At 41.7% G+C, this 26,458-nt stretch overlaps 2 pseudogenes; both read left to right on the top strand.

Moving 5' to 3' along the window:
• The first annotated feature begins 3,342 nt into the window (after positions 1-3,342).
• Positions 3,343-4,108, top strand: Hsp90aa1-ps11 (heat shock protein 90 alpha family class A member 1, pseudogene 11; annotated as a pseudogene).
• A 4,128-nt stretch (positions 4,109-8,236) lies between these two features.
• LOC102555474 (uncharacterized) lies at positions 8,237-13,424 on the top strand (annotated as a pseudogene).
• Positions 13,425-26,458: the final 13,034 nt, after the last annotated feature.

The raw sequence follows: 26,458 nt of genomic DNA, 5'->3' as shown, positions 1-26,458 counted from the left end.
TCTTGTTCTCCGTGACCTTGGCAGTAAACTATTTACCACATCCTGGCACAAGTTCAGGGGCAGACTCTGTAGTTTGCATTTTATTTCTTGTACCTGTTTGGAGCGCACCTTTACTGCTTCAGGTCAGGTGCCCTTAGACCTGAGTGAAGTATGAATCTTGTCAGTGATGATGAATCTCACTTGTAAACATGACAGAGCATAGAATAACCTAGTAGATAATCTTGTGGCGATGTCAGGATAAGAACTTCTAGATTGGGTTAATTGAGATGGGAGCCCAAAGTAAATGTAGGTAAGAGACCTAACTAAAATCAGGTAGGAGTTCTAACTTACTGCCTTGAAGTCCCTTCAGTAATGAATGGTAACTGGGAAATGTAATATGAATGAGTCTTTTCTCCCCTAAGATAATTTTTATCCAGGTAACTGTAATAACTGAAACTAAGACAGCAAGGAAACTGACAGTGACTGCGCCGCCACAGTACGGAGAACCAGGCATAGACCTAGGGGATTTAAGAAAAGACACATACATGGGTCTCTCATGTTACAAAAATTCCAAAGCTTTACTGAGATTCACAGAATATATATCTCACATTCACCAGGTGGAGAATTCCAGGAAGCACCATGGGAAAACAAGTTTATGTTCTCAGGAGAAAAAACAGGAACAAAAAGCAGGAACTGACGTAACAGTATTACTGCCCAGCTGTTACCACCCATAAGCCAAACAGAAACGCCAAAATATTCCTTTGTAAGGACAAAAGTTTCCACATGCATCCGCAAGGCACAGTGGGAAGCAAACACTGAGGGAGCCCAGGAGGGTCCAACAGACACCAGGGAGAGGAACAAAGAAGATTAGTTCTTGGCAGATTTGGAAGCAGAAAAGAGCACAAGAAATAGGACCAAGCTATGAAACTCAGCGCAGGATCCTGCTGGTGCCTCTATCCCTAAATATCCAAGCTTGGTGTTATATTTAAAAGTTTACTGCTTAATGAAGAAAGGATGGTTCACTTCCCTTCATAAGATATGCTCTTGTTTCTTAGTGGATGAATTATTCAGGGAGTGAAGATGAAAGATCCCATGCAGAGAGACCCTTACACAAGTCTTGGGAAATTGAGGACCCCAGACACAGATAGACCATTTTGGATGTAATAAGCAAAGGCGAGGTTTATTACGGAGACCTATTACAGAGATCTCCCGGCCAACACGTATCCCGCGCAGGAGACAGAGGTGTTGACCCTGAGAGGCTGGGAGAAAGAGTATTTAAAGGCAGAGGCTGTGAGCCCCAGGGGATGGGGGGATGTCAAAGGGGAATGTACCACAAGATACAGGATTGTTTTATGACTCTAGGAGATAAGGGGACGCCATAAGGTTTTATGGCCCCCTGGTTTCTGGAACAGAGCTACTAAATCGGAGAAGGGTTGGGTCTTCAGGTCCTCATTATTTTTAAACGTTTGTCAGAATTGATGAAGCATCTGTATTTGAAACACCTCTGGTTAGGCTTGGGCCGCGGGTTTCCTGGAATGCTCTCTGCAGGACGCAATGGCTGGAAAGCACAAGTAGGGGTTTAAATAAACATCACAGGGCAGAACAAAGAACAGTTACTCACACCGGGTGATAAGCAAAGTAGTTCTCTTGCATTTTTAACAATCTGTCTTCCAAAGACAGGTCCTGTTGCTGAGTTTTGGGCTAATTTAAAACTCTATCTCTCAAAGATACATGCTTCTTTCTACGATTTTATGTTTATAGGCAGATGGGTATATAAAAGCCCCAAAAGCTGCAAATGATGTTTGTCTGTACTATACTAAATGCATCTGTTGAGACACCCCCAGCATGGTGGTTATGAGCAGTATGATCTGTAGAATATGATGACAGCAGTAGGTGGGATCTCCTCTCCCTTCTTTCTCTCCCTACTTCTCCCATTCTCTTCTCTATCCTTTTCCCATTCTTCACACTCCCCACTAGTCCCCTACATATTCCCATCTCCCCTCCCCCATTTTCTTCTCTCCCTTCCTCTCAGCCATCCTCTCAATTTCTTTTTCTCTCATTCTTCCATCTTCTATCCACTTACTTTTTTTTACTCTAGCCACTCCTGTCTTTTATTCTTCACTTCCTTTCCTCGTCATCTCTGTTGTATCCCACTGTACATATCTTCTCCTCTTTGGACTAACTCTCTCCCCTCAGCTCCTGAAAGGTTTGGGAGGCAGTTGACTTTGAGGATTCGGAAAGCTTGGAGCCTGGATCCCCTCAGGCTCTGCAGGTTTGATTTTTGATTAAATGAAGCCAATGAAGTGAAGACAAATCCTTCCTCTTTCAATTACCCTCTCAGAGGCATTCTTTTCATCAAACTACCAAGGTAAAGCAACTATTTAATCCAGGTTAGAAAGTCATTTTTAGATAAGCATCTTACCCAAAGAAGAAAAACATTTCATGGTAATGGTTTCCAGCCAGGGTACTAGTAAATAGATAGGATTGGGATATTTTTGTTTGTTTGTTTGTTTGTTTGTTTGCTTTTGGTGAATACAAGATTACACTGTTGACATTTCAATTAGCTTTGTTTTACTTGAGGGAATTTTCACCCTCCTGTGGTTTTCTAATTACATCCTCAGTTCAGTTTGTCTAGCCTTTCAAGTCCTCTGGCGATTGAAAGTCACTTACTGTTTTGTTGTTGTTGTTTGTTTGCCTCTTTTTGGTTTTCTTGTTATTATTTTTTTGTTGTTTTTTTTTTTCTACACTCCCAGGCTTGTGCAATCCACAGCATGCAGACTAGAGTGGAGACGAACATAGCATGGTAAAATTACAATGCTAGAATTCTAATGTCAAAAGGTTAGGCACACCTGAAGACATGTATTCAACAGACCCCTCATCCAGCAACTCCAAGGATTCTTTCTCCTCTGCCTTCAGACAGTTTTCCCTATTAGGAAAACAACTTTGAGGAGTTCCTAGTTACATTTTTGCCCATGGTTCCCAAGGCTCCTGGATGAGCCAGATCTACTTATGTGTTCATATAGAGCTGTGGGCAGAATGAATCCAAGCAGCTGTCTGCAGTGTGGAGACAGCAAAACCTAACCTAAAAGGAAATAGTGTGTTTCCAATACTGCATCCCCAGCTCACAATTTCCATCTTGTAAAGAGGAAGATGATACCAAAGTTGTAATGTGACTTGGCACCTTGTTATTCATCAGAACAGCATTACCACCCTGAGTAATGGCCCTAAGTTTGTTCAGGAAAAACACTTAATGAAAGTACTTTAGACCCACACCTTTACTATCACAAGGTATCTCATTGACAAGTTGAACACATCCTTTCACCTCCAATAACTTGAAAACGCATCCCCCCCCTCAAAAAAAATCTCCTCTACTGCACCTTAACGAAGGAAAAACAGAACCATATCTATGTTATCACAGGTGAGACTGAGAACCAGGTTGGTAACTCAGCCTTTGTGGAATGTATCCAAAAACATTACTTACAAGTAATGTATATAAATGATCCCATTGATGAGTATTATGGGGAACAGCTGAAGGAATTCTAGGCCAAGACCTTGATGTCAGTTACCAAAGAAGGACTGGAACTTCCAGAAGTTGAAGAGGAATGGAAGAATCAGGGAGAGAAAAGTAAAAATTTGATAACCTCTGAAATTATGAAAGATATTTTGGAGAAAAAGGTTGAAAAGGTGGTTTTGTTAAATTGATTGTTGAGATCACCATGCTGTATTGTAACAATCACATATGGGTGGACAACAAACTTGAAGAGAATCATGAAAACTGAAGCCTGCAAAAATCAAGTCAACAATATGTTACATGGCAGCAAAGTAAAAGCTGGAGGTAAACACTGATCACTCCTTTACCGAAATGTTAAGGCAAAAGGCAAAGGCTGACAAGAATGATAACTCTGTGAAGAATCTGGTCATCTTGCTATATGAAACTTCACTCCTGTCTCTTGGCTTCAGTCTGGAAGATTCCCAGACCCATGCTAACAGGATCTACAGGATAATCAAGCTTGATCTATGTATTGAAGAGGATAATCCTACTGTGGGTGATACCAGTGCTGCTGTAACTGAAGAAATGCCACCCCTGGTAGGAGATGATGACACATCACAAATGGAAGAAGTAGACTAGGTTTCACCAGGACTATGTGTTTGATATGTACCTTCATACCTTATGATAATATTTTCGTGGTTTTTGTTTTTTGTTGTTTATTTTGTCAACATTTAAAATATCTATGTGGCATGAAAACTAAGGGAAAGATAAAATTTCTACATGTGATAGTGTGATACTATAGGTTTGACTTAAATGATTGATAGAAAGTTTGTTGTAATACATAATGTAACCTACTGCTAATGTTAACTTTGTGGTCTAAAGTATTTAGCTGTTGGGCTGGACTCCTTAGAAATCCAAATTAGGATGGCTTAATTTTCATCTTATTTTTTTTATTCTCTGTAGTTAATTTGCATGTACTAGTCTTGGAAGTTAACACAAGTTAAAACAGCTTGACAGAGGAATTCCACTGTCAACCAAGTGGCTGGTTTCCTAAAGTACCTAGAACAAAACCCTAAGTTTTCCCTAGGTCTTGTAACTCAGCAAGGCTTGAATGGAGATAAGAGTGCCCAATCACTTTCTACTTTAAAATATAAATACAGAAGAAAAAAAAGAAAAAAGAAAAGAAAAAATTACCCACCCATCAGAATTCAACTTGTAATCTTTAGACTGTGCAAGTATTTGGATATCATTTGTATATTTTTCCTTGAAATAAAAAGGAAACAAATGGGGTTGGGGATTTACCTCAGTGGTAGAGTGGGTACCTAACAAGTGCAAGGCCCTGGGTTTGGTCCCCAGTTCCAAAAAAAAGGAAAAAAAAAAGAAAAAAGAATAAAAAGGAAACAAATGATATTCACAACTATGTTACTGAAACATTACTATGAAAACTAAATTATTAATCAGCATAAAAGCAACATGAATGTGCTAATGCTTTAACCACAGGCAATAATGCCTTAATTTGCATTGATGAAACATCTGTGGAAGCCTTAATATGACAGATTACTAGGTGTGAAAAGGAATCTTGTATAGCCATGCTAGTGTTTATTCTTGGGGAAAGGAATACAGCCTGTGGGCTCTAAAGCCCCAGAGGCTTCTCTACATTTATAGTTGGCCAGAGGTAGTCTGCTTTTGTTTCTTTAGCAAAGCACTAGCGTTCTTAGGTTTTCTTTACTACCTGTGATCAAATGACAGTATGGGAAGTTCTGTTGTCCATCTCCCTTCTTCCCTCCATCCTCTAAAAATCTCTTTGTTCCTTCCCTTCTTGTCTTGCTGGCCATCTCCCTCCATTCTTCCTTTTATACTTCCTCAGTTCCTCATACCTTTCCCCTTGACTGCCACCAGCTCTGATGTTTGATGTGACATTTAAAATTAATGTAAAGGCTAAAAAATGGGGGAGTGGGACCTGGAGAGATCGCTCAGAAATTAAGAGTTCCTATTCTCTTACAAAGGACCTAAGTTAGGTTCCGAGCCTCCATGTTTGTCAGTTCCCAAGCACTCACAGCTCTAGCTCCAGAGTATAGGAAGATTTCTTCTAGCCTCCATGAACATCAACACACACACACACACACACACACACACACACACACACACACACACACTCTCACTCATACTGCACACACATACATGCACACATTCACAGGCACTGCACTGGGATATATCCACTCACAAAAACAAAAGTTGTAGGGTTTTGTTTGTTCGGTTTTGTTTGTTTGTTTGTTTGTTTGTTTGTTTTAGTAGAGTTAGGAACACTGAGGAAGATAACCACAAGGACTCTTAACTGACTATAAGAAATAGGAGACTGGATTAAAAAATGAACTTAGCTCCACCTGGTTCCCAGGGATCCTCTCCTCAATGAGTCATCATTGCCCCTATTCCTAGTATATGTCTCAAATTTGTGGAAAGTTTCAACTTTATGCACATTTCTGCATCTGTATATCATATGTCAAAATATAGTAGACTAAATTGTGGGAAATGAAGGCTTCTAAGATAGCCTCTGCCCATTCAAGGAAGCAGAATACTCTAAGGGTATAAAGAAGAGGAGAAATTGTAGAGTGAGATAAGTCCAGATACTAGGGACAGCAACTTGCCTTACGGCTCTGCTGGCTCCACTATGAATTCCATATAGTTCAATTTCTGTTTTACTGACTTACTTATGCTACATCATAAACACTGATTGTTAGTTCACCCTACCTGAACACAAAGGAAACTGATGATATGGATAGGATTAGAAGGGACATAGGAGATGCCTCTTATTCACCACAGGAGATACCTGGAGATACACAAAAGGAAGAATGAGGTTGAAGAGAGACACACCTCCTGTGCTATCAAGAACAAGGTGCTGTTGAGAGATTGGACCAGTGATTAAGTATATTTCTTTGATCAAGGCATTACATAGTTCAATATTATAGTCTGGTCATATGCTAAACAGACAGAGAGTGATGTCAAGGAAGAAGTACTTTCTCAGCTAGTGGCCATTCATGCGGACAACTCTCCTCAAGAATGTATAAAGGCTGCAAGGACACCAATTTATTAAATAATTAATAATAATAATAATAATAATAATAACAACAACAACAACAACAACAACAACACTAGTAGCAGCAGCAGCAACAACAAGAGCAACATAGCTTCCTGAATCTTTGCCTAACCAAATACTACCCTATGCATCTCTTTGTCCCTTGCTCTGTGTCTGTATATCTGTGTGTTGCTAACAAAAGGCTTTCTTTCCTCCTTTCCAGAATTTCACATACAACATCATAGAGGGAAAAATTAAGGGATAGCTTGCAGAAATCATTAAAATAATTTTATAATGAATAAATCCCTGAGTCCAAGTGACCCAGATAACAAACCAATGTACCAAGCTCTTTGTTTCATTCAGCATTTATGGTAGTTATCCATTTTATAAGACTGCTTTCCATTGGATGACTATTATAACACAAACAAATACACATATGTTACTCTTCTGTCAGGGCCATGGAAGAGTTTATAGCAATATCACATGATATATTGAAAGGAGAATTATACGAATTCTAGGTTTTGAGATACAAAACTAAAAGAGTAAGCCTCTGCAGCCAAAACTAGCAGGCCATAAAGATAGAGGAATGCAAGAAGCACTGCCCAGGCAGCACTAGTAGGCCATAAAAGAATAAACCCCAAAAGGTCACAGACCCAGGTCTAAGCCTTGCAGCCAGGACTGGCAAGCCATAAAGATAAGGAAAAGGAATGCAGGAACCAGCCTGAGTTAATGGGACTGATTCATGGGACATCTGGCAGAAAGACATCTCCCCCTAGCTCACTTAGGGCCATATCTCAACTAGGTGTCCACCTCCCCCTAGCACACTCAGGGCCATATCTCAACTAGGTGTCCTCCGGCCCCTGATAAGCCCCTGACTTCTAGCACGTACCCTTTCTGCTTTGTTCTCACTGCTATGTTTGAATGAGCCAATTGTATGTAACCGCGTCAAAACCCCCTAGCTTTCTCTATATAACCCTCTAACTTTTGAGTTTCGTGGTCAACTCCTCTTTCTCCTGCATGAGACACGTGTTGGCCCGGAGCTTCATTATTATTAAACGACCTCTTGTTTTTACATCAAGACTGGTCTCTCGTGTTACCTGGGGTGCTCCATCCTGAGACTAGAGCAAGGGTTTTACATTTTTATGGGGGCTCGTCCGGGATGGAAGCGTAGCCCCCGGTGACTCGAAGACCCCCTTGGAGGTACGTTAGTGTGAGTGCTGAATGTAAAATGGCGGCCGCCGTGTGTATGTGCGCGTGTGTCTGTCTTGGTACTGGTCAGTATTAAGAAGGTGGATGAGTATTCCCACCTGGGTGGATGAGTATCCCCACCCTGTTTTAAGAGAGCAGACGAGTATTCCTGCTCTCCGTGCAGCTGCCTCTGCGGTTCGTGAGAACCCTCTGGCTGCGGAAGGGGAGACGTCCCGGCCCCGCAGGCTGCAGCCCTGGAAGACGTTCCACGGGCGGAGAACAGTCGGGAGAGTCCGACTGTGGACAGTCAGGAGGACCTGACTGTGGTTTTCTGGAACCAAGGAGACGGAAGGCTCCTTCTACCCAGGCGGGAGCGGAAACAGGGTCCCACCCCATCTGAGGTAGCGTTTGGCTGGCTATATAAGTCCAAACGGGGGAGAGAGTGTGTGAACGCGTTGGTGATTAGTGTGTTTGTCTATCTACTGTTGCTGTATTTGTTTTTCATTATGGGTCAGACTGTGACGCCCCCTCTGTCTTTGACTCAGGACCATTGGACGGACGTTAGGGCGAGAGGACGGAATCTATCAGTAGTAGTTAAAAAACAACCTTGGTTAACGTATTGTTCCTCAGAATGGCTCACGTTTGGTGTGGGATGGCCATCTGTGGGGACTTTTGATTTACCAACTATCAATGCCGTGAAGGCTATTGTTTTTCAGGAAGGAGCGGGGTCTCACCCAGACCAACAGCCATACATCGCAGTATGGGAAGATTTGGCACGATCCCCACTCTATGGGTCCGCCCATTCATCCCGCCCCTTCGTCCTGGCACTAAAGTCCTGACAATCCGGGAAGATGAAGTAAAGGAGAAAACAGCACCAAAATCCGATGAGGACAGCAAGCACAGCCCGCAGCCTGCGCGCCCCCCTAAGATCTACCCTGAGATTGAGGAGCCCCCTACGTGGCCAGATATCCCCTGGCTTCCTCCCAACCCGCTAGCTCCCCAACCCCCGGCCGCTCCCGTGTCTTTGCCCTCTGCCCCTCCTACAGCTCAAGCCCCGGGAATTGGGGGTGGGGGGCCCTCAGCCAGAACGAGGAGTCGGCGAGGAACCTTCCTGGAGGGACCAGCAGATTCGACCATGGCACTCCCTCTCAGAGCAGTCGGAGCTCCACCTACTGACCAAAACGAATTACAGACATTACAGTATTGGCCTTTATCCTCATCCGATCTTTATAATTGGAAAACTAACCACCCCTCTTTCTCTGAGAACCCCACAGGGCTCACGAGCCTAATTGAATCCCTGATGTACTCCCACCAGCCGACGTGGGACGACTGTCAACAGATCTTACAAACCCTTTTCAACACCGAGGAGAGGGAGAGGATTCTCCTCGAGGCTCGAAAAAATGTCCGAGACGAGGCTGGACGACCAGTCCAGACCCCGGCTGAGATAGAAGAAGGATTCCCATTGATCCGTCCCCATTGGGATTATAGCACCGCACAAGGTAGGGAACGGCTGTCCAATTATCGCCGGGCTCTGGTGGCGGGTCTCAGAGGTGCTGCACGTCGGCCCACCAATCTGGCCAAGGTAAGAGAGGTCATGCAAGGGGCAACAGAACCTCCTTCAGTTTTTCTAGAGAGGCTTATGTAGGCATATAGAAGGTATACCCCGTTTGACCCTACGTCTGAGGGACAACGGGCTTCAGTGATTATGGCTTTTATTGGACAGTCAGCCCCAGACATCAGAAGGAAGCTACAACGGATTGAGGGGTTACAGGATTACACCGTGAGAGATGTGGTAAAAGAGGCAGAGAAAGTGTATCATAAGAGAGAGACAGAGGAAGAGAAGTTAGAGAGAGAAAGAAGAGAAAAGAGAGAAGACGAAGATAGAAGGGATCAGAGACAAGAGAAAGTTTTAACTAGGATTCTGGCCGCAGTAGGAGAGAGAGACAGGAGAGACAGGACTAGACAGATAGGGAACCTGGGAGACAGAAAAAGGCAGGAGCCAAGGAGCCCCGGAGGAGATCGACCGAGTCTGGGACGAAATCAGTGTAGGACCTGCAAAGGTATTGGCCATTGGGCATTTGAATGTCCCAAAAAGAAGCAAGGGGTGAAAGCATTGTCCCTCGGAGATGACGAAGACTAGGGGAGACGGGGCTCGGTCCCCCTCCCCGAGCCTAGGGTAACTTTAGATGTGGAGGGGACTCCCATACATTTCCTAGTCGACACAGGAGCTGAGTTTTCTGTTCTGCGAACGCCTTTGGGAAAGTTAAAAAGGGGTGAGAAGACTGTAGTAATTGGGGCCACTGGACAAAAATCGTACCCATGGACCACCTCTCGAACAGTGGATCTAGGACGGAACAGAGTGACTCATTCGTTCCTAGTCATACCGGAGTGCCCTATGCCCCTGCTAGAAAGAGACTTGCTAACTAAACTAAAAGCAAACATATCTTTTGCCTCTCACCATCCAGAAGTAACCTGGACAGGAGGAGAGCCCCGGGCCCTAGCGTTGTCTCTACAATTAGGAGAAGAATACCGGCTCTACCAAAATAAACCAAGACTTCTGAGGGAATCCAAGACTGGCTTGACAAATTCCCTAGTGCATGGGCTGAGACGGGGGGGTATGGGAATGGCAGAACAAGTTCCCCCAGTGGTGATTCAGCTTAAGTCCGGAGCCACCCCTATACGGGTCCGACAATACCCCATGAGTAGGGAAGCCAGGGACGGCATACGCCCTCATATTACCCGACTCATTCAACAAGGAATTTTGGTTCCATGCAAGTCTCCATGGAACACCCCCCTCCTCCCGGTAAAAAAAAAACAGGGACCAATGTCTATCGCCCTGTACAGGATCTCAGAGAAGTTAATAGACGAGTCCAAGACATTCACCCGACAGTGCCAAATCCCTACAACTTACTCAGCACACTACCACCTGACCGGATCTGGTATACTGTCTTAGACCTTAAGGATGCTTTCTTTTGTCTGAGATTACATCCCAACAGCCAACCTTTGTTTGCCTTTGAATGGCGCGACCCCGAGAGTGGACAAGTCGGACAGCTGACATGGACGAGGCTGCCCCAAGGATTCAAAAACTCACCTACACTATTCGATGAGGCTCTGCACCGTGACTTAGCCTCTTTTCGGGCCAAAAATACACAGGTAACTCTCTTGCAGTATGTTGATGACCTTTTAGTGGCCGGGAAAACCCGTAAAGAATGTGAAATTGGGACTCAAAACCTCCTGATCGAGCTAAGCAGACTGGGATACCGGATCTCCGCTAAAAAGGCACAGTTATGCCAAAAAGAGGTAACTTACTTGGGATACACCCTGAGAGATGGACAGAGATGGCTCACAGAGGCCAGAAAGCAGACAGTGATGCAGATTCCAACCACAACAACACCTCGCCAGGTGAGAGAATTTCTGGGCACTGCGGGGTTCTGTAGACTGTGGATCCCAGGGTTTGCGACTGTAGCAGCCCCCCTATACCCTTTGACTAAAGAAAAAGGAGAGTTTACCTGGACTAGAGACCACCAATTGGCTTTTGAGACCCTCAAGAGGGCACTGCTACAGGCCCCGGCACTAGCCCTACCAGATCTAAGTAAACCTTTTATCTTATATATTGATGAGAGAAGTGGCGTGGCAAGAGGAGTCCTAACCCAGGCCTTAGGGCCTTGGAAACGACCTGTGGCCTACCTATCAAAGAAACTGGACCCTGTGGCTAGTGGGTGGCCTTCCTGTTTACGAGCCATAGCAGCAACAGCTATACTGGTCAAAGACGCTGACAAGCTGACAATGGGACAGAATGTTACGATAGTGGCCCCACACTCGCTTGAGAACATTATCCGACAGCCACCAGACCGCTGGATGACCAACACCCGGATGACTCACTACCAGAGTCTATTGCTGACTGAACGCATAAACTTCGCCCCCCCCCCCCCCCCCCCGGCTATCCTCAATCCGGCTACCCTGTTACCTGAGGCTGATGAAGCCCCTATACACCAATGTGAGGAGGTGCTGGCAGAAGAAACCGGAGTCCGGTCAGATCTCACAGACCAACCATGGCCAGGGGCAATGACTTGGTACACTGATGGAAGCAGCTTCGTGGTGGAAGGTAAGAGGAGGGCCGGGGCAGCGGTGGTGGATGGAAAGGCTGTCATATGGGCCAGCAGCCTGCCTGAGGGTACATCAGCCCAAAGAGCGGAGCTCATCGCACTGATCCAGGCCCTAAAGCTGGCAAAAGGGAAGACTATTAATATTTATACAGACAGCCAATATGCCTTTGCTACAGCACATATCCATGGGGCAATATACCGGCAGCGTGGACTCTTAACATCTGCTGGAAAAGATATTAAAAATAAAGAAGAGATCCTTAGCCTGCTAGAGGCTGTCCACTTGCCCCATAAAGTGGCAATAATACATTGCCCAGGACACCAAAAAGGGACCGGACCCATAGAAAAAGGAAACCAAATGGCAGACCAGGAGACAAAGAAGGCAGCCCAGGGACCTATGACTTTGACAATAAAAATTCAATCTCAGCCAGAGACCAAAAAAACTGACAAAAAGACTCTTAAAGAAGAAGAAGGGCGAGAATATTTGGCTGATATACATCGCCTTACCCATCTGGGGGTTAAAAAGTTAATTAAATTGGTTAAGAGGTCCCCTTATTATATTCCTGGATTAAAGAAAACTGCCGAGAACCTAGTCAAAAATTGCCACGCCTGTGCGTTCACTAATGCTGGGTCTAACAAGCTCCTAGGAGGAAGGCGTTTGAGAGGGGATAGGCCTGGAACCTATTGGGAAACTGATTTTACGGAGGTAAAGCCTGCCCGGTATGGAAATAAATATCTACTAGTTTTTATAGACACTTTTACAGGCTGGGTTGAAGCATTCCCTACAAAAAATGAAACTGCAAACGTGGTGACCAAGAAGATACTAGAAGAAATCCTACCCCGTTTTGGGGTACCCAAGGTAATCGGGTCAGACAACGGGCCTGCTTTTGTCTCCCAGGTAAGTCAGGGAGTGGCCAGACAGCTGGGGATCAATTGAAAATTACATTGTGCATATAGACCCCAGAGTTCAGGACAGGTAGAGAGAATGAATAGAATATTAAAAGAGACCTTGACAAAATTAGTCTTAGAGACCGGCGGAAATGATTGGACAGCCCTTCTCCCTTATGCTTTATTTAGAGTGCGAAACTCCCCTGGCCCTTTTGGCTTGACCCCTTTTGAATTGATGTTTGGAGCCCCGCCACCCATTTATATGTCTATAACTGATAAATTTAGCCCAGACGTGTCTTTCTCTCCCTCTTCCAATCTCCTGATTCGGCTCAAGGCCTTAGAAACAATAAGAAAAGAGATATGGACACAATTAAGAGAATCCTATATTGCTGGTGATACACAGGTGCCGCACCAGTTTGAAGTGGGAGACGTCGTCCTGGTGAGAAGACATCGAACAGGAAACTTAGAGCCGAGGTGGAAAGGACCATATCTGGTACTGCTGACGACGCCCACTGCAGTCAAAGTTGAAGGAATTCCCACCTGGGTCCACGCGTCACACGTTAAGAGAGCACCTCCTGAAGCTGATCCAGATAGATGGGTGCTGGAAAAGACTACTAATCCTCTTAAGTTACGCCTGTGTGTAGGGGTGACCTTTCATCTGAGACCTCAATCCGCCCGGGGAAGGTCATTTTACTGTGCTTGATTTTCAGATGAAAGGAAGGATGCCTTCCCTATGGATGTTTATATGCTTTACAGTTGTAAGTGCCTCCCCGTATCGAATCTTTAATTTTACCTGGGTTATTACTAACCAAGCGGGGGACATGGCAAATTCCTCCTCCATAGTCTCTGCTACCACGCCTTGGCCTAATTTAGAAGTAGACCTCTGTCGGCTGGCCCTAGGAGCAGATACTGCATGGGGTACCCCTGATCACTATTTGCCCCAACCTAAACCTGTAGACACCCAACAGAGATATAGCACTGTCCCAGGATGCTATAATGCTGCTGCCAGGACATACTTGACTATGGCACCCATATATGTCTGCCCAGGGCCACACAGAGATCGCTCCCTGACCACAAAATGTGGCTATGCCCCAGATTACTATTGTGCCTCTTGGGGATGTGAGACCACTGGTGATACTTACTGGAACCCATCCGCCAGATGGGACTATATTACAGTTAAGAGGAAGAACCCCCCGACCCAACAACTTAATTCAGGACCTACACCCCTTAACCGAAACTGTGTTCATAATTGGTGCAATCCTTTGGTTATATCGTTCACGGAGGCAGGGAGAGAACAACACTGGGAAGGCCGAGGATACGAGTGGGGCCTGCGCCTATATTTAAAAGGAAAGAATCCTGGACTAACTTTTAAAATAAGATTACTTAAATCCATTCCAAATCAGCAAAATAACGTTGCTGTGGGTCCTAATTCAGAGTTACACCGCAATAACCCAGCCCAAAGTCCGAGAAAAATAATTGCCGGCCTTATCACCCCTCGGGCTCCCCCTCCTCCCCACCTGAAGACACCTGCTGGCCTTGACACCCTTCGGGCTCCTCCCCCTGCCCGCCCTGTCTTTCAACCTACACTCCCCGCAGGCCCCCCTTCTACCTCTAATCTTATTTTGACCTTAGTTAACACCTCAGTACAAGCCATTCATGGGGCCAACTTTAAGCTGTTAGAAGAATGCTGGGTCTGCTATTCCTCCACCCCACCCTTTTATGAGGGGATTGCTAATTTTAAAAGATTATTGTTTACTAATGATACCTCTAGCTTAAGGTAGAGCCCACCAGAAAAACAAGGCCTGACTCTCAACAAAGTCTCAGGCCTGGGATTGTGCCTCATTGGGCCCAACATGTTACCTCCTAAAGCTCTGACAAAAGTCTGCAATCAGACTCTAGTGGTAAATAGTTCCTCTCAATATATTTCAACTTCTAACAACACCTACCTTGCTTGCTCGTCAGGACTGACCACCTTTATAGTTACCCAAGTTTTTCTTTTGAAACGTGATTATTGTGTACAAGTTGCCCTTCTTCCACACCTAATTTTCTATGAGGTTGAAGAGTTTTTAAGATTATGGGAAAAAGGGGCTGGAACTCTGTCCAGAACTAAGAGAGAGCCCATAACTGCAATTACCTTAGCAGTCATTATTGGATTAGGAGCTGTCGGAGCCGGGACAGGGGTTGCCTCCTTGATCACTTCTAACCAACAATATAATCAGCTTAGCGCTACAGTTGATAAAGACATCCAGGAACTACAATTGGGCCTAAAAAATCTTAAAGATTCAGTTACTTCTCTCTGTGAGGTAGTCCTACAAAACAGGAGGGGACTAGACCTCCTTTTCTTACAACAAGGAGGATTATGTGCTGCCCTTAAAGAAGAATGTTGTTTTTATACAGACAAAACGGGGTTAGTAGAGGACAGCTTACAAAAGGTCAGAGAAAGTCTAGAAAAAAGGAAGAGAGAGAGAGAGACCCAAAAAGGGTGGTTCGAGTCTTGGTATTTCCAGTCACCATGGATGACCACACTGTTCTCAGCCCTGGCGGGACCTGTGCTTTTTGTCTGCCTAGCTCTAATTTTCGGTCCCTGTATAGTCAACAAAGGCATAGCATATATCCAAAACCGGATAGACGCAGTGAAACTCATGGTCATACAGAGACAATACCAGCCTATAGTTCAATTCGAGACAGAACTGAGAGACACTGGGATTTAAATTCTAGGATTAGAATTATTCAGTAGGAGAAGAAGGGAAAATGAAAGGAGAATTATACGAATTCTAGGTTTTGAGATACAAAACTAAAAGAGTAAGCCTCTGCAGCCAAAACTAGCAGGCCATAAAGATAGAGGAATGCAAGAAGCACTGCCCAGGCAGCACTAGTAGGCCATAAAAGAATAAACCCCAAAAGGTCACAGACCCAGGGCTAAGCCTTGCAGCCAGGACTGGCAAGCCATAAAGATAAGGAAAAGGAATGCAGGAACCAGCCTGAGTTAATGGGACTGATTCATGGGACATCTGGCAGAAAGACATCTCCCCCTAGCTCACTTAGGGCCATATCTCAACTAGGTGTCCACCTCCCCCTAGCACACTCAGGGCCATATCTCAATTAGGTGTCCTCCGGCCCCTGATAAGCCCCTGACTTCTAGCACGTACCCTTTCTGCTTTGTTCTCACTGCTATGTTTGAATGAGCCAATTGTATGTAACCGCGTCAAAACCCCCTAGCTTTCTCTATATAACCCTCTAACTTTTGAGTTTCGTGGTCAACTCCTCTTTCTCCTGCATGAGACACGTGTTGGCCCGGAGCTTCGTTATTATTAAACGACCTCTTCTTTTTACATCAAGACTGGTCTCTCGTGTTACCTGGGGTGCGCCATCCTGAGACTTGGGCAAGGGTTTTACAATATTAGATGAGGTACTTACACAGGGAATATTACATAGTACTTACAAAGGAAATCCAAAGCAAGTAAGGTACACTTTTCCATTATTGTCTTAAAACCAGGCTAAACAACAGACTGAGTACAAAGACAGTAGCAGTCATAAGTTTTCGTTGACCTCACACTGTCTAACTAACTCTAATTTTGGTGCCCAGCAAGTATTCTAGTCACTCTCTCTTCTTTATTTTATTTTACTTTTTATTGATTCCATCTTTATAAATTGGGTATTTCTTATTTACATTTTAAAAGTTATTCCCTTTCCCGGTTTCCAGACGAACATCCCCCTAACACTTCCCCCTCCCCTACGATGTGTGTGTTCCCTTCCCCATCCTCCCCCAACTACCACCATTCCCCCAACAATCTCCTTCACTGGGGGCGGGGGGTCCAGTGTTGGCTGGGCCAAGGACTTCCCCTTCCACTGGTGCTCTAACTAGGCTAATAATTGTTACCTATGAATTTGGAGCCCAGGGTCAGTTCATGTATAGTCTTTGGGTAGTGGCATATTCCCTGGAAGCCCTGATTGGTTGGAATTGTTGTTCATATGAGGTCTGAAGCTCCTTCAAAATCTTTTGGTCCTTTCTCTGATTCCTTCAACAGGAGTCCCATTCTCAGTTCAGTGGATCGCAGCTGGGATTCACCTATATATTTGCCATACTCTGGTTGTGTCTCTCAGGAGAGATCTACATCCAGTTCCTGTCAGACTGCACTTCTTTGCTCCATCCATCTTAACTAGTTTGGTGGCTGTATATGTATTGGTCACAAGTGGGGCAGGCTCTGAATGGGTTTTCCTTCAGTCTCTGTTGTAAATTTTGCCTCACTATCCCCTCCTAAGGGTATTCTTGTTCCCTTTTTAAAGAAGAAGTGAAGCATCTACATTTTGTCATCCTTCTTGAGTTTCATGTGTTCTGTGCATCTAGATAAATTCAAGCATTTGGGCTAATATTCACTTATCAATGAGTGCATACCATGTGTGTTTTTCTGTGATAGGGTTACCTCACTCAGGATGATATTTTCCAGTTACATCCATTTACCTATGAATTTAATAAAGTCATTTTTTTACAAGTGAGTAGTACTCCATTGTGTAGATGAACCACATTTTCTATATCTGTTCCTCTGTTAAAGGGCATCAGGGTTTTTTCCAGTTTCTGGCTATTATAAATAAGGCTGCTGTGAGCATAGTGGAACATGTGTCTTTGTTGTATGGAGCAACTTTGGTGTATATGCCCAAGAGATATACAGCTTCGTCCTCAGGTAGGGCAATGTCCAATATTGTGAGGAACCTCCAGATTGATTTTAAGAATGGTTTTTACCAGTCTGAAATCCCACCGACAATGGAGGAGTGTTCCTCTTTCTCCACATACTCTCTAGCATCCTCTGTCAAAGGCATTATTTATCTTAGCCAATCTGACTGGTGTAATGTTGAATCTCAGGTATGTTTTGATTTGTATTTTCCTTATGACTAAAGATATTGAACATTTCTTTAGGTGCTTTTCTGCCATTCGATATTCCTTAGCTCTGAATTCTTTGTTTAGCTCTAAACACCATTTTTAATAGGGTTATTTGTCTTCCTGCACTCTAACTTCGTGAGTTCTTTGTATATTTTGGATATAAGCCCTCTATCAGTTGTAGGATTAGTAAATATCTTTTCCCAATCTGTTGGTGGGTGTTCTGTCCTAAAAACAGTGTCCGTTGCCTTACAGAAGCTTTCTAGTTTTATGAGATCCCATTTGTCAATTCTTGATCTTAGAGCATGAGCAATTGGAGTTTTGTTCAGGAAATTTTCTCCAGTGCTCATGTGTTCCAGATTCTTCCCTACTTTTTCTTCTATTAGTTTGATTGTATCTGGTTTGAGGTGGAAGTCCTTGTTCCACATGGACTTCAGCTTTATACAGGGTGATAAGCTTGGATCGATCTGCATTCTTCTACATGCTGACCTCCAGTTGAACCAGCCCCATTTGCTGAAAATTCTATCTTTTTTTCATTGGATGGTTTTGGCTCCTTTGTCAAAAATCAAGTGACCATAGGTGTGTGGGTTCATTTCTGGGTCTTCAATCCTATTCCACTGGTCTATCTCTCTGTCTCTGTACCAATACCCTGCAGTTTTTATCACTATTGCTCTGTAATACTGCTTGAGCAGGAGTCCTTTTGTTGGGGAGGAAATTTTTAGCTATCCTGGGATTTTTGTTATTCCAGATGAATTTGCAAAATTTCTGTCTAACTCCTTGAAGAAATGGATTGGAATACTGATGGGATTGCATTGAATAGGTAGATCACTTTTGGTAAAATGGCAAATTTTGCTATATTAATCCTTCCAATGTATGACTGTGGGAGATATTTCGATCTTCTGAGATTGTCTTCGATTTCTTTCCTCAGATGCTTGAAGTTCTTATCATAAAGATCTTTTACTTGCTTAGTAAAAGTCACACCACCACGGTATTTTATATTATTTGGCATGATTGTGAATGGTGTTGTTTCGCTAATTTTTTTCTCGGCTTGTTTCTCTTTTGTGTAGAGGAAGGCTACTGATTTATTTGAGTTAATTTTATACCCAGCCACTTTGCTGAAGTTGATTATAAGGTCTAGTAGTTCTATGGCAGTTCTTTGGGATCACTTATACTATCATATCGTCTGCAAATAGTGATATTTTGACTTCTTCTTTTCCAGTTTGTATCCCTTTGATCTCCTTTTCTTGTATGATTTCTCTGGCTAGGACTAGAGAACTATATTGAATAAGAAATGAGAGCATGGGCAGCCTTGTCTAGACCATCATTTTAGTGGGATTGTTTCAAGTTTGTCTCCATTTAGCTTAAAATTAGCTACTGTTTTGCTGCATACGGCTTTTGCTATGTTCGGATATGGGCCTTGAAATCCTGTTCTTTCCAAGACTTTTATCATGAAGGAGTGTTGAATTTTGTCAAATATTTTCTCAGCATCTAATGAAATGAGCATGTGGTTTTTATCTTTCAGTTTCTTTACCTACTGGATTAGGATCATGGTTTTCCATATATTAAATCATCCCTGCATCCCTGGGATGAAACCTACATTATTATGATGGGTGATTGTTTTGATTTGATCTTTGATTCGTTGTGCAAGAAATTTATTGAGTATTTTTGAATCAATATTCATAAGGAAAATTGGTCAGAAATTCTCTTTCCTTGTTTGGTCTCTGTGTGGTTTAGTTATAAGTGTAATTGTGGCTTCATAGAAGGAATTCTGTGATGCTCCATTTTCAATTTTGTGGAGTGGTTTGGGTAGTATTGGTACGAGGTCTTCTATGAAGGTCTGATAGAATTCTGCAATGAACCCCTCTGGACCCGGGCTATTTTTGGTTGGGAGATTTTAATGACTGCTTCTATTTCTTTAGGAGTTATGAGCTTGTTTAAATGGTTTATCTGTTCCTTATTTAACTTTGGAACCTGGTACCTGTGTAGGAAATTGTCCATTCAGTCCAGGTTTTGTTGAATATAGGCTTTTGTAGAAGGATCTGATGATTTTTTGAACTTCCTCTGATTCTGTTGTTATGTCTTCCTTTTCATTTCTGATTTTGTAAATTTGGATACACTCTCTGTGTCTTCTCGTCAGTCTGGCTAATGGTTTTTCTATGTTGTTGATTTTCTCAAAGAACTAGCTTTTGGTTCTGTTGATTCGTTATATAGTCCTTTCTGTTTCTGTTTGGTTCATTTCAGCTCTGAGTTTGATTATTTCATGCCATCTACTCCTTCTAGGTGTATTTACTTCTTTTTGTTCTAGAACTTTTAGTTATTCTATCAAGCTGCTGATATATGCTCTCTCCTGTTTCTTTCTGCATTCCTTCAGAGCTCTGAGTTGTCCTCTTAGCTTAACTTTTATTGTGTCTCATAAGTTTGGGTAGGTTGTACCTTCAGTTTCACTAAATTCTAAGCAGTCTTTAATTTCTTTCTGTATTTCTTCCTTGATCAGGTTATCATTAAGTAGAGCATTGTTCAACTTCGATGTATGTGTAGGCGTTCTTACCTTATTGTTATTGAAGACCAGTTTTACTCTTTGGTGATCTGATAGCATACATGGGATTATTTCTATCTTTCTGTATCTGTTCAGGCCTGTTTTATGACCGATTATATGGTCAATTTTGGAGAAAGTACCATGAGGTGGTGAGAAGAAGGTATATCCTTTTGTTTTAGAATAGAATGCCGGATAAAGATCTGTTAAGTCCATTTGGTTCATAACTTCTGTTAGTCTGTCTATGTCTTTGTTTAATTTCTGTTTCCGTAAACTGTCCATTCATGAAAGTGGGGTGTTGAAATCTCCTACTATTATTATATGAGGTGCAAGTTATGCTTTGAGCTTTAATAAGGTTTCTTTTATGTATCTAGGTTCCCTTTTATTTGGAGCAAAAATATTTAGGATTAAGAGTTCATTTCCGTGTTTTTTTTTCCTTTTATGAATATGCAGTGTCCTTCCTTATCTTTTTTGATGCTTTTGGTGGAAAATCGATTGTATTCAATATTAGAATGGCTACTCCAGCTTCCTTCTTCAGAACATTTGATTGAAAAATTATTTTCCAGCCTTTTACTCTGAGATAGTGTCTGTCTTTGTCTCTGAGGTGTGCGTCCTGTAGGCAGCAAAATACTGGGTCCACATTATGCTTCAAGTTTGTTAATCTGTGTCTTTTTATTGGGGAATTGAGGTCATTGATGTTGAGAGATATTAAGGAATGGGGATTGTTGCTTCCTGTTATATTCATATTTGGAGGTGAGATTATGTTTGTGTGCTTGTCTTCTCTTGTTTTGCCACAATGCGATTAGTTTCTTGGTTTTTCTAAGATGTAGCTTGCCTCCTTTTGTTGGGCTTTACCATTTATTATTATTTATTGGGCTGGATTTGTAGAAAGATATTGTGTAAATTTTGTTTTGTCATGGAATATCTTGCTTTCTACATCTATGTTAATTGAGAGTTTTGCTGGATACAGTAACGTGGGTTAGCATTTATGTTCTCTTAGGGGCTGTATGACTTCTGTCCAGTATGTTTTGGATTTCATAGTCTCTGGTGAGAACTCTGGTATAATTCTGATAGGTCTTCCTTTATGTGTTACTTGACCTTTTCCCCATACTCCTTTTAATATTCTTTCTTTGTTTTGTGCATTTGGTGTTTTTACTATTATGTTACAGGAAGAGTTTCTTTTCTGGTCCAATCTATTTGGAGTTCTGTAGGCTTCTTGTATGTTTATGGGAATCTCTTTCTTTAGGTTAGGGAAGTTTTCTTCTATGATTTTGTTGAAGATATTTACTGGTCCTCTGAGTTGAGAGGCTTCATTCTCTTCTAAACTTATTATCCTTATGTTTGATCTTCTCATTGTGTCCTAGATTTCCTTCAAGTTTTGGACCAGTAACTTTTTCCATTTTACACTATCTTTGACAGTTGTGTTGATGATTTCTGTGGAATCTTCTGCTCCTGAGATTTTCTCTTCTATCTCCTGTATTCTGTTGGTGATGCTTGTATCTAAGGCTCCTTTTCTCTTCCTTTGGTTTTGTATATCCATGGTTGTCTCTCCTTGTGTTTTCTTTATTGTTTCTATTTCCATTTTAAATTCCTTCCCCTGATTGATTGTGTTTTCCTGTAATTCTTTCAGGGATTTTTGTATTTCCTCTCTAATGGCTTCTACTTGTTTAATTGTGTTTTCCTGCATTTCTCTAAGGGAGTTCTTTATGTCTTTCTTAAATTCCTCCATCATCATGATCAAATGTAATTCTAAATCTAGACCTTGCTTTCCTTGTGTGTTTGAATATTCAGTGTTTACTTTGGTGGAAGAATTGGGCTCTGGAATCTTGTTATCTGTTTTTTGGGTTCCTAAACTTGCCTCTTAACATCAGGTTGTCTCTGGTGTTATTTGTTTTGCTATTTCTGACAGTGGCTTGACTTTCCTATTAGCCTGTGTGTCAGGTGTGTTGTAGACCTGTTTTTCTGTTTTCTTTCAGCCTGTTATTGGAACAGAGTGTTCTGCTCTCAGACTTATAGCTGTTCTTGTACACTGTCTTTCAGATGTCTCTGAGGGCAGGAACCTGAGTGCCTTCCCTTATTTCTCCTAGGTCTCTGTGCACTGGGGGCCCAGAGTGTGCTAGGTGTTTTACACTATAGTCAGAAAAGTGGGCAGAGTGTAGTCTCCTCTAGTTTCCCAGGCATGTCTGCCCCTCTGAAGTTCTAGCTCTCCCTCCTAAAGGATTTGGGTACAGGGAGCTTGTTGATCAAGTCCTTTCATATCCGATCACAGTCTGTTCAACAGGGCTCTTGCAGCTAGACTGCTACAATCTTCCCACGCCAAGAGGCACTATACAGTTTCCTCTTGGGCCAAGAATGTGTGCAAACGTGGGCAGAAGTGGCGATCTCTCCTAACCTGCAGTCTCAGGATTGCCCACACTTCCGGGCGATGAGCTCTCTCTCCCACAGGTTTCAGGAGCAGGGAGCTGTAGGCCAAGATCAGAGAGGTCCGAGCACCAGCTAGAAACCAGAAGTGTCCAGTCCCAGAGGAATTTTGCCTTGGTGTGTCCTGAATCTACCAGAAAAGTCAGTTGGAGCAGAAAAGTTGGTCTTATCTCTGGTCTCGGGCCTGAAGTCACTCCTCAGGGTTCACATTCAGCTGTCCCTGTGGGCACTATTGTATTCTCATCTCTTAACATGTAATATGTCACTGCATGGTGCATTGCATCAGTCTCAAATCTAATTTTTAAGAAAAGTGGATAGTGTTACTATTGCTATTAGTACAAAAGCTAGCGTCAAGGAAACTATTAACATCCAGTTTGCTCTCTACATGCATATCTATTGTAAATTTGAACCTGAAATAATATGTGCAAACTTTGAAATCATGTACTCTGGAAAATTTTATTTGTATCACAAAGTATTTACTTTTTAAAGAATTTATTAAAATAAGAAATACTCATGTTCTGAGGTTATATGAATTTAAAACTTTATTTCTCAAAATAAGAGTGAGGAATACACATAATCTGAAAATTAAGGAAATATATCAAAACATTAAATATTTAAGGAGATAAATAGTAGCAAAGTGAAAATGGCAACAGTTGTGAGCCTATAAAGGAATGGGAGTCTAGGTGAAGAAAAGAAAACTGAGCACAGACTACCACAACTATATACAGTAAAAATCAAATATGTTCTGTCAATCGGTTAAACTTCATTTTGATACAAGCTGATAAAATCACCAGAAATATAATATGAGGAATATGGTAAAGGGAATTATAGCTTATGTACTTAGTAAACATAATCAATGAGTTCACTCATCTGAGATTAAAATATCAACTAAAAACAAGAAAACATATGTTTATCTTTAGTGATGGAAGATTTTTAATCTTATGTCTGTCTATCTATCTATCTACCTATCTATCTATCTATCTATCTATCTATCTATCTATCTATCTACCTACCTATCTATCTATCATTCTTACCTTTTTAAAGATAAAATGACCTAGGAGCTACAGAGATGGATCTGCAATTTAGAGCACTGACTGCACTAAAAGAGATCTGTCTTTCAATTTATAGAAACCACTTGGTGGCTCACAATCATCTGTAATGGGATTCAGTGTCCTTTTCTGGTGTGCCTGGTGTAATCATATACATAAAATAAATCTTCAGAAAGAAGGAAGAAAAAGATAGGAAGACCAGATTAAAAAACAAAACAAAACTAAACAAAAAACAGATTACTTTAGTGGAGTTCCTCTAAGGGGAAGAGAACCTGGGTTTTGCTCCAAACACAAGAAAAAGCAGGGAGGGATTTACTGTAGGGAGCAGGGTAGAAGGCTGTGTGTAGAATTCTAGTAAGAAAAAATAATAGTGTAGCACTAATTATGGCCAAGCAATTGTCAAGACTTCTTGCTGAAAAAAAACTAGAGTGGTCCATAATAGAGTGTTCTCGAACAAGTTTTGCAGCTTTTTGTTTCTTTTTTATGAACACCTGACTAGTGAGCCAATATTAAGGCTAGATGAGATAGAAATCCAAGTAAAAATAAATGAAGGTGAATATCTAAGCATACATACAGTTATATAATAATAATGTTATGCTGTACAAATAGCTACAGAGCGCGCACGCACACACACACACACATACTCACACACACACATTCTATATAACAACTCAATGCTATACACATATATGTTCAGCTTATCTATAGTTTTATTCAACAATTCTATGTTACACATATATACCCGCAGCACATATAAAAGTCAGTATAAAAATTCCATGCTCTGCACATACAAGTTTATATAATTACTTCAAATTGCACATGTACATTCAAAGAATACATACACACACAAATACACACACATACACACACACACACACACACACACACTAAGCTGTGTATATACCTGCACAGCATATGCAGTTCCATATATTAGATATGTGTTGTACACACATGCCCACAGCATACATACAGGTTTATATAATAACTATTATGCTATACACATACATCAATAATATGTTTACAGGTTATGTGGCTATGCTTTAAAAATGTATCCATATATACACACATACCTGTCATCTTGATTACTTTTCTCACTGCTATGATCAAATACCTGGAAATAATTTTTTGTACTAAAAATTCTAAGGTGCAGTCCATCACACTGGTGAAATAACATGGGCAGGAGGTCAAAGAAGCTGGATGCATTGCACCTAAATTCATTGAATGGATCCCTGCATGATTCATACAAGGAAGTGATGTACACATTGTGATAAAAGTCAAATACTATTACAGATTTCCTTTGTCCATTTGGATCAAATTCCAGGGATTCTAATAAGCAACAGTATATTCCTAATATATTTCCTCAGTACAATTTTGGAAATAAATGATTCCTGGTGTAATAAAACACTAAGTTCACAAAGAACCATAAATGCATTGAAACTCAATTCAGATTAGTGTCATTTCATTCAAGAAGACTCCCTCTACTAGTTTAAGAACCTAATAGTGTGGCCTAATATTGGTCACACAGATAGCATAAAGTCATTTGGGTTACTAGCTACCTCTGGTACTGGCTGTGGGAGCTTGAAGGATTTTCCAAATATAAGGGTCATTCAGATTACTAGCCCCCTCTGGTCCTGACTGTAGAAAAATTATATGGCCTGGCTCAACAGCTAACACAGATCACCAGAGACTTAATCATTTCTAATTCTCAGATTCCTGGAAGGAAGAATAGGTTTTTCATCTTTCCATTAGAAAGCAAATTGTCTATGATTAATTGTCCTAGTTTCTTTGTATACCTGAGAGCCCAAGTCCTGCATGGGTGCTCCGAAAGGGTGAACATGAGACAGTTACTGACCCTGGAGCAGAGACAGAAGGTTGTGGGCTTCCACAAGTATTAAAGATTGCTAGGTATAAGGCTTATTTATAAACTAACGTACATAATTTATTTTATTTTCTTTTTTTGGAGATATCCTCCCTGCCAAGGTTAATGAGTTCATGATAATGAGAAAGAGCATGAGTCCAGGAGGAAAGGGTATGTTTAAAATTCTTAGCAAAATGATAAACACTATAATCTTCAAAACAGCCCTTAAAGCTATGGGAAAGAACTCAGAAAACATGAGTTCACGAATGTGTAATTTCTCAACTAAAGAAAATATATGGATGCAATATTAATTACATTAGGGGCTTCATGGACCTGAAAGAACAGAGGCAGCAATACTATGAGACAGCTTATCAGAAATGTATTAAGGAAGAGTATACAAGAGATTTGTGGACTTGTAATTGAAGGACAAAAATCCTACCCAACTAGCTTATTGTCTGTGTTTACAAAGGCAGGAAGATCTCTGAATGCATTTGCCCTGTTTTTATTTGTCTGTTTGTATGTTTGTTGTTTTGTTTTCTTAAACTTGTACTTGCTATCTTCTTTTATGTGTCTAGGTTCTGAAGTTATAAAATGAATATTAGTAGGAGAATCAAATGGGAACCTGGAATAAATAATTGCAATGATATATATATATATGATATATATATATAATATTTATAAATATATATTTATAAATGATATATATATATATAATATTTATATATGGTATAAATAAAAGACTGGGTTTTGGTCTGCTGTCCTGGCCTGGACTGCCCGACTGGGCAAAGCTAGAGCACTGCCCTGAGCAGATTCCTGAGAAGGGCTTGACCTTTACAAAGAAGAAGAACACCTTGCGGTTTAATGATTCACCTTATGTCCTTGTACACTTCCCAATACTCCCACCACCACCACCACCACCACCACCACCACCACCGGCCTAAGCTTCAGTTCCTGCTTCAGAGCTTTAAATGCTGAACATTCCTCTCAATAAACAGACCTT

The sequence above is a fragment of the Rattus norvegicus genome, chromosome 13 (assembly GCF_021556685.1).
Source record: "Rattus norvegicus strain SHRSP/BbbUtx chromosome 13, alternate assembly SHRSP_T2T, whole genome shotgun sequence".
NCBI classification, from domain to species: domain Eukaryota; kingdom Metazoa; phylum Chordata; class Mammalia; order Rodentia; family Muridae; genus Rattus; species Rattus norvegicus.
The sequence above is the reverse complement of the archived record's forward strand: the minus strand, read 5'-3'. Positions and strand labels throughout refer to the sequence as shown.